We start from the raw sequence: 8,630 nt of genomic DNA, 5'->3' as shown, positions 1-8,630 counted from the left end.
TTTTGTTGATTTTTTGGATTTTTTTCAGACAGGGAAACAATGTCTTTTGGTGCCTATAAATGAAGACAACAGGACAGTTAATACATCTGAAATTAGGAGGTTACATGAAAGCAAAAATCTATTTTTGAGTGAAAAAAATGACCTTTTTTTTTTTTTAAGCATGTCTGGCTTATTTTAAGACACTTAAGCTGACAATCCTGGTAAAATAGAGCTTAAAATAAGTTTTCCCAGCTAATTTTAAGATCTCAATATTCTAAATATCATATCTTATTTCAAGAAATCTTACCAAGCCATTTTTCACTTATTCTATTGGCAGATTTTTTCACTTATTTCAATGTAAAAGTTCCTTGAAATGAGTTTTTTTTTTCTTGTTTTGAGAGGGGCGTTTTTTTCCAGTGTAATGTGATCATGGGTGTGGGAGTGGGTGAGTAGTTGAGCAGCAGAATGCTGGATGTATTGAAGTTTCTTCAGTTTCCCTCTTAGTGCCACCCTTTTTCATCATTTACACATTTGTAAAGTCAGAGGTCATAATGTGAAGCTATATAAGGAGTACATGTATAGCAGGATAACACAACACACAAACATAGTATTGGTGTTTACATGACAATAAGGCAAAAGCCACAGTCACAAAGCAGTAGATCCAAGCACACAGGGTTTATTGTTAGGCCCATACCACACACCATCTCCAACATGAGGCAGGGCTTTTCTTTTTCAGATGGCGTGGACATGCTCTGTAACTGTTGCATGTCAGCAGTGGGTGTAATTACATTAGCAGGGGGAGTAATTAATTGCAGAGTGACAGGACTCTGTCTTGCAGTGCTCCTAGTAGCTGCGTCTGGTGTGGCATTCCCCTGCGAAATCAGATCAGTGTTGTTAGTGTCAGAACAGCATGACAGCATGTACACACAGCAGTTTGCTTTGGAAGCAGCACAGTATCAAGCCAATCAGCCACCAGCTTGTGATATGCAGTAAGTTCACCTGTGGATGTGAGCAGCCGTCCACAAGCAGTTCCAGCTCTATGTTTTTAAGTGGAGTGTTGCACAGATCTGGCCACAGGGAACAAACCTCTGTTATTGCAGCAATACAGTCAAGTGATTCCCCATTCTCTGCTGTAGGAAGAAGTGTAGCTGTTTTAACAACGTGACATCTTTTCACGGTTATATTTGGCATATCAAGCAAGATTGTGTGATATCTCAGCCAGCGTGAAGCCGACAGATGGCCGGTTTTCGCTCTAACAAAACGAACACAACGGCATGTGGGACTAACGGAGTTAAGTCCTGACAACCAACTACATTACATGTTGGCCCCTTAGAACAAGAGAGCATGAAAAGGACCTGCAATGACTCTGAAATTGTGAATTAAAAGACCTTAAAATGAGCAAAGCCCGAGATCTGCTGTAGCTGTTTGTGTGAATTAGATTGTGGTCACTCAGGGACCAACTGGCCTGAGAAGGATGTCATCTGGATGAATGCAGTCACCACACTGAAGGCCAGGGATGACACCATCTGCATTTGGAACTGACATTTCCTGATCAATCAAGCAAAAACAAAAATCTTTACTTCAGTGTATTTAAATGTCCATTACTCTCTGTTAGTAGTACTGACAGAGTAGAGTTTTATCTCATAGAAAACAAACAGACCATTGATGCCATCTAAATGGTTCAAGCACAGTTTTAGATTTGCTTTGGATATGTCTTAGGTAGACAAACTTAGTAAACTTTACAGGAATGGTAAGGGGATACTATCCTTTACTTTCTGAGAACCTGATGCACTGAAAGATTTATCACATCTTGCTGATAAGAATAAACATTTACCTGAGTCGCACCCAGGGGAAACAGTGCTATTCTGTATATGGGCACCCAAGCCTTTTAGGATTTCTCAGTTAATTCCAGGCAATGGATTTCAGGTGGACAAAACAAAAACCCTGCTTAGTATTTTATTTGGAAATGAACAGGGTGATTGTTTTGTTTGTTTGTTTTTGCTAATGAGATTTCATTTCAACAACGCTGACATTTCATGCAAAAAAATCTCAACTCTTGAGGAACACATTCACAAGGAATGGCCCTTCTCTCCCTCAGAGATTCACATTCACACAAAGCCAGAGTTTTCCTCCTGTTCTGACATGTTGGTCTACCTCCCTCTGAGAGGACTGTTTAAAGATACTTGCTATAAATGTGCCGACATTCCTGAAAGTAGCTGAACAAAATCTGCCTCATAAGAAAACATTTTAAATCTCACATCTCAGTAATTTAATTGCTGAACTGTTCTGTAAAAATAAAAAATGGATAGTATTCATTGCAGGTTGTCCATTAATGTCATGTTACCTCTTTTCTTAGCCCAGTGACTCATGTCATTAAGGTTATCCCTAATTAATACACTCTTCTCAGATCAGATCAGTCCACTCTTTACTTGTTTGCCATGATACCACATTGCCATCTAGTGGTGCGGGATAAATTACATTAAATTAACACAAGAGATTTCTGCATATACAGTGCACTACCTGTTAAAAGTTTGGGCTCACATAGAAATGCCCTCATTTTTGAAAGATAAACTTTTTTTTCAATGAAGATAACATTAAATTAATCAGAAATACAGTCTAGACATTGTTAATGTGGTAAATGACTATTCTAGCTGGAAACGGCTGATATTTAATAGAATATCTACACTGGGATACAGAGGAACATTTCCAGCAACCATCACTCCTGTGTTCTAATGCTACATTGTGTTAGCTAATGGTGTTGAAAGGCTAATTGATGATTAGAAAACCTTTGTGCAATTATGTAAGCAGCATCAACCATGAAGACCAGTAGTGTCCCCTCCTGCAAGATAGGACACCAACCTGTGTAATGACTAGAAAACCAGCTGAGACCTTGTTAAGAGCTGACAGAGATTCCAATAGAGCTTAATGTACTGTAACCATCAGCTCAGGAAGAAGCTACTCTGGGCTGTGATGGAAAACACCAGCCGACATCTATAATCTGATTTTTGATAGGATCCTCCTCCACCAACCCGCACATCATAAAATAAGCAAAATTTTTCTGAATGATTTATTACTTTCTCTTTCTCATCATTGTCCAACTAATTGACTTATTATTATTATTCAACTACTTTAACCTGACTGTTTATTATATGGTTGTTATACATTGTCAATTATTAAGTTTAAGTCGGTGTAAACAAAAATCTGCACTTTGACAAATCAATTTTCCATGACTTTTGACATTTGATAAAAATTGTTATCCATCTAAAATATTATTTTCCAATCATTCTGGGTCATGTCCCATCTTGAATTCCATCCATCCATTATCTATACACTGCTTAATCATCATTAGGGTCTGGAGTCTATCCCAGCAGACTTAGGGTGAAGGCAGGGGACACCTGGACAGGTCACCTGTCTATCACAGAGCTACGCATAGAGACAAACAATCACACTCACATTCACACCTATGAATGTGTTTTTGGACTGTGGGAGAAAGCTGGAGTATCCAGAGAAAACCCACACATGCACAGGGAGAAGATGCAAACTCCATGCAGAAAGATCCTGGGAAGGTGGGGACAAGAACCAGGGTTCTAGCTGCAAGGCGAAAGTGCTAACCACCAAGCCACTGTGCAGCCCCCATCTTGAATTGAAAAGTGAAAATTAAAGGTAGTAAAGGTGTTGTTAAAGCTACAAAGAAAAATTCCACACCAGCTGCTGAGGTTGACCGCCATGGAGTGCTGAATGGATTTCTCCACTGCGTCTCTGTAACTGAAACAGAATAAAGACTATGGTTTGGATCTCCTTGAGAACCAGGTAGTTGGAAGACCTGAGAGATCTGGGACTTCTGAGAAGGATTCAGTGTAGTTAGGAGAGGCTGAGGGAATGGCAGAGACAGAATGACAAAAGTTGCTCCAACCCAAGATGTGTGAGTGAATGAGGTTTTGGCTCTGAGGTGTTTAGAGTAACCACCTAACAGCAAAGGCCCACAGCCTTGGTATAGTGAGGGAAGTGGCACAGCAGTCGATCATCAATGGCACTTCCCTTAAGAGGATTAGCACAAGGCCCTGTTTTTATCAGGATGTATTTCACAAAAGCAGTGCCTGCCCTAGAATCGACTGATAAAAACAGTGGGGTCTGAGGAGTGCGTGGAAATGAACAGCTGGGCCTGGGCTGCCGTCTGGGGGACACAAGGATTTGAGATGGCTTAGCTCAGAAATAACCTCCCAGCTACAGGTAAGCCCTTTCTTTTGATGGGCAGCAACACTGGCATTCCTCTTTTGAGAGAGAACATCCCAGCTGCACTGGCTCCTCTGGAACACTAGGGGTGGTGGTGGCGTGGCATTCTCGACTGCAAAGAGTTACAAAGACAATGTGACAACTAAGTGGTGAACATCTCTACATATATGTACAGTGATGATTTAGTGGAACAAAACTGCCAGCAAAACTACAAATGCAGGTTTTAAAACACACAGTGGTACATAACAGTAAGTGATAACAAAGTGTAATACTTGATGATGTACAAGTCTTGATATTTGATAATATCTAACGATGCTTTGACAGCATTGAGCTGTGGCTGTGTGAGCACACATTCATTTTACAGTGGTCAAACAAAGTGATGTGTTGAAAAGCGCAACAAAGCTGCCCATGCCAGCATGCAGGAAATCATATCAATCATATCTTCTTAATGTAATAAACTTTTTAGAAATTTGATAGCGGTTTTCTTTCAAAATATGATTTCTATATAAAAATATTTGCTCAAAGCTAAAATATGGTAAAGTAACAAGGAATCTTTGCATATGGGAAAGTGAAACACATTGATTGAAGTCCTTGACTTTCCACATCACAGAATTCAAAGTTTTAGCTTCAGTTATTCTTTGTGCCATGTGCCGAAACAGATCTAAGTGCAGATGTAAAGGAGCCTCCTACTCACTCACTCACTCACTCACTCACTCACTCACTCACTCACTCACTCACTCACTCACTCACTCACTCACTCACTCATTCACTCTGATGTCGTAGTGGTTATAGAGGCCAAAACAGTCTTCACTAGAAGGTCTAGATCCATTTGCTTGTCTCACTGTCATCGGTTGCATTGATTGTGTGTTGAGGTTTTTTATCATGTGATCTCTACTCATTTTTTTGAATGGCCACAAATTGTTGCGACAGCAATCTAATTACAGCCTTTGTCTGTGCTTCGCATTGCAACAAAGTGCTTCAGAACGGCTTTTCAACTCCAAGAAAAGCTCCACTCCACCCCTGGCAAATAAACACATTTATTGACAGCGTAATCACCCAGTGCTCTCAGTCTTTGCTGTACACAAAGACAGACACAGACAAGGGGGCTTCATAGGTCAGTTGGGAGTCATAAGGTCCATGATTGGATGTTTACAGATGTGGGCGTCACCATTCATCACTCGGCTAAATATCGACCTGTGGAGACATCTTCACTAGTGGACAGCACAGAGCGGGAAACATTCAGACAGGAGAGACAGCCAGCTGCAGAGAGATGGAAAAAGGGAAAGAACTGAGAGCAGTGAAGGGGAATGAGTTTAGACCTGTCAATATTATGTACACCAATCCATCCATCCATCCATCCATCCATCCATCCATCCATCCATCCATACGAAGACTGCTCATGAGTTGGTTGACATGAAGACTATTCCTAAGCTTTCAGTTAGCTGAATGTTCTCCTGTTCCTGAATGTGTGTCTGCCAATGTCTCCCCTGTTCCTGAGGTGTCCCCTCCACCTGACCTTTTATCAATATCAGTTGTTGCTGTGGACTCTCAGCCCAAAGAGGGTCTGTCTGCCATGTCTGCTGGTTGGTTTCCCTGCTATGCACTCTGCAGCTCATCTGCCTGAGATCTGGATTTGTCTGCTCTTACTTGTTTGTGTTTGTGTCATTGTCTCTTGAGATAATTGCAATTAATAATTTTAGTCAAATTTTAAGTCGGTGTTGTAAGAACTAGCCAAAGAGAACAGATGGAAATTAGTCAATAGGACTAACTTTGGCTCATTTACAGTATTTTTTTCTGTTGAAAAATGAGCACTGACCTGCTCAAATAATAAATGAATGAAATAGATTAAAAGGGGAGAAGAAACAATACAATACCAGCTGTAGTGCAAATGAGTGTAAGGGAACATATGTGCTCAAATGGGTTCATAAATATTGATGCAGAATTAACATACAAGCTGCTTCCAGCAGCGTCAAAAGTGGTCATAGTTTTTTCTGGTGGATTTGGTTCTTCCAATACACATCTTGTTGGTCCTGCGAGTCGTGGTGCCTTTTAAAGGTGATGCTTGCTTTATTGGATGTCAATTGACAAAAGATGGACACTGTCTCAAGTGTGAGGATTGCAAAATCATTGTTGTCAGTAAGTTGCCAGGACAGTCTAAATTGTCTGCAGGTGTGAATGTGAGTGTGCATGGTTGTTTGTCTCTCTGTGTTTACAGTGGCAACCTGCCCAGGGCTGCTTTTTCCCCTGCGTCAGCTAAGATAGGCTCCAGTCCCCTGTCATACCTCAGTAGGATAAGAAGATGGATAAATGGATGAAGAAGTGCTTGGGTTCTATAGATGTCGCTAATGGTGTCTTGTTTAAAATCTATTTTTGGTTGTCAATTAAGAGTTTCTTCTTGGCAGTACTGATGTGGATAGGTCACAGAGTATACAAAATATCACGTCTAAAAAGTCTTCTAAAAGGCGTCATACAGTGATGAATTTTTGTCAAGCTAAAATCTGTGGTCTGACTTTTATAACAATAGTTTGTGTTTAAAAATCAACATAAATTTATTTTTATTTCACCTCTTCCATCACAGCATGTTTCTCAATGAAAGGTCTAATTTTTCAGCAGACAACTACTTTCTGTTGTTTTAAATTTTTTTATGTTACTAACTGAAAGAGAAAATAAAAACAATTTTGTATTGTCTTTTGCATTGTTACATCTGGTAAGAAATATTATAACACAAAACGCAAGACATAGTTGAACTGTGTTTGCGAAGCTGTTCAGTGCCAGATGTTACTTCTCATAGTAACATTTACAAAATAAATTCTTAGAATCATGACATATTCTTAAAATGTCTCTGAAGATTAAATCATAGCAAAGATAAAAGCTATGTGTCTACAGTTGTAGACATGTGATAAGATGATGATGTTGACACTGATGATGATGATGGAGACGGGGAATTAGTTTTCGATTAGCCACAGTGCCAGGTCATGGTGTCACGTCCCACATCTCTGTCAGTGTGACTGATCAATACCAGCATCACACACGCTATTAGCAACTGCCTCGTCTTTCTGTCTCCCTCTCCCTCTGTCAGAAACACAATTATCAACTCCCCCTCCTCCTCCATCACTCTATCTACCCCTCTTTTCCATCTCTCTAGATTCTACCACTATTTCCCCTTATTTCTTCACATTTCTTGTGCAAAAGTTTTTCTCTTTTGTTCACTACTGTGCCTTTCTATGTGTAGTGTTCCATTTTTCTACAAATAACATGTACTGACAGTAACATGCCCTAACATGCAGAAGAAGGTTCTTCCGTTGGTTCTTCATAGCTTCCATACTGGCTTGTTGTCTGTCTCTTTGGGTTTGTCCTGCAATGGACTGACTACCTATCCAGGGTGTATCCCCTCTTGCCCACCATTGACTGGACGTCCTTCAGCCCCCTGCGACCTTCCGAAGAACAAGGCAGGTACAGCGATTGAATGAACAGATGGATTTTTACAACAGATACACCTTGTATGTCTGCAATTTTGATGACTACAAAAGCATACCTCTCTTCAGTTGTCTTCACCTCCTTGTCTTCAGCTCACCCAACAAGGCTCCAGTGGATCCTCAGCATTTTGCCTGAAAACCCCCACAAACAACTGCCAGTAACAAAGACCATGCCCATGTTTCCCAAGATACCTGCCACAGTGAGTAGCGAGACACCATCAGGCAGGCAAACTCACACCATCCAATAATCCAGTCAGCTGTATTGATTCCTTCAGATTTTTCTCTCCACTCTATCATCTGTATGATGGCTCAGATCTGCATGGCCTTACTTGATCAATTCCAACTTAGAGAAAGGGTAGATCTCAGCAAACTCAGGCTCTGAAACAGAAACAAGGAGGAAGTCAGTCTTTTCTGACACAGGAAGTGGAAACACATTAGGTGACAATGACTCAGTAACCATGGATACACTGCTTGATTTGAGCCCCTTTCAAATGAAGGACATGGAACATTGCTGAATTCATCAGTGTTCCTCATGTCTGCATTCAGATATTCCCCCACAATGCCAAACAGAACCATGGTACGCACGGAATATTTATGATTGACACGAGACTAGTCAATACACTAAGTGATGAGTAATGCAAAATTTTGCAACAACAGACTGAAACAAAACTTACAGCAGCTGATCAAAGTGTCCATATACCGAACAGCCCGGTTTATTTTTTATTTCTAAAACAGTAAAACTGAAAGCTCAGGATTCAAAATGAAGACGGCAGTGATGCGATAAAGTATTTAACTGCAGCTGATAAACTGTGACTCTGTATGACAACTCACCTACTTGTAGTGAAGAAAAGCACACAGTGTGATGTGCTGTTAGGTCTTGTACAGCCCTCTTACCATGCTGGAATAATTTGTAGTGAAACCTAACTAATGCAGTCACTACAG

Source organism: Amphiprion ocellaris, chromosome 3 (assembly GCF_022539595.1).
Source record: "Amphiprion ocellaris isolate individual 3 ecotype Okinawa chromosome 3, ASM2253959v1, whole genome shotgun sequence".
NCBI classification, from domain to species: Eukaryota; Metazoa; Chordata; class Actinopteri; family Pomacentridae; genus Amphiprion; species Amphiprion ocellaris.
This window is presented reverse-complemented; position numbering follows the sequence as displayed.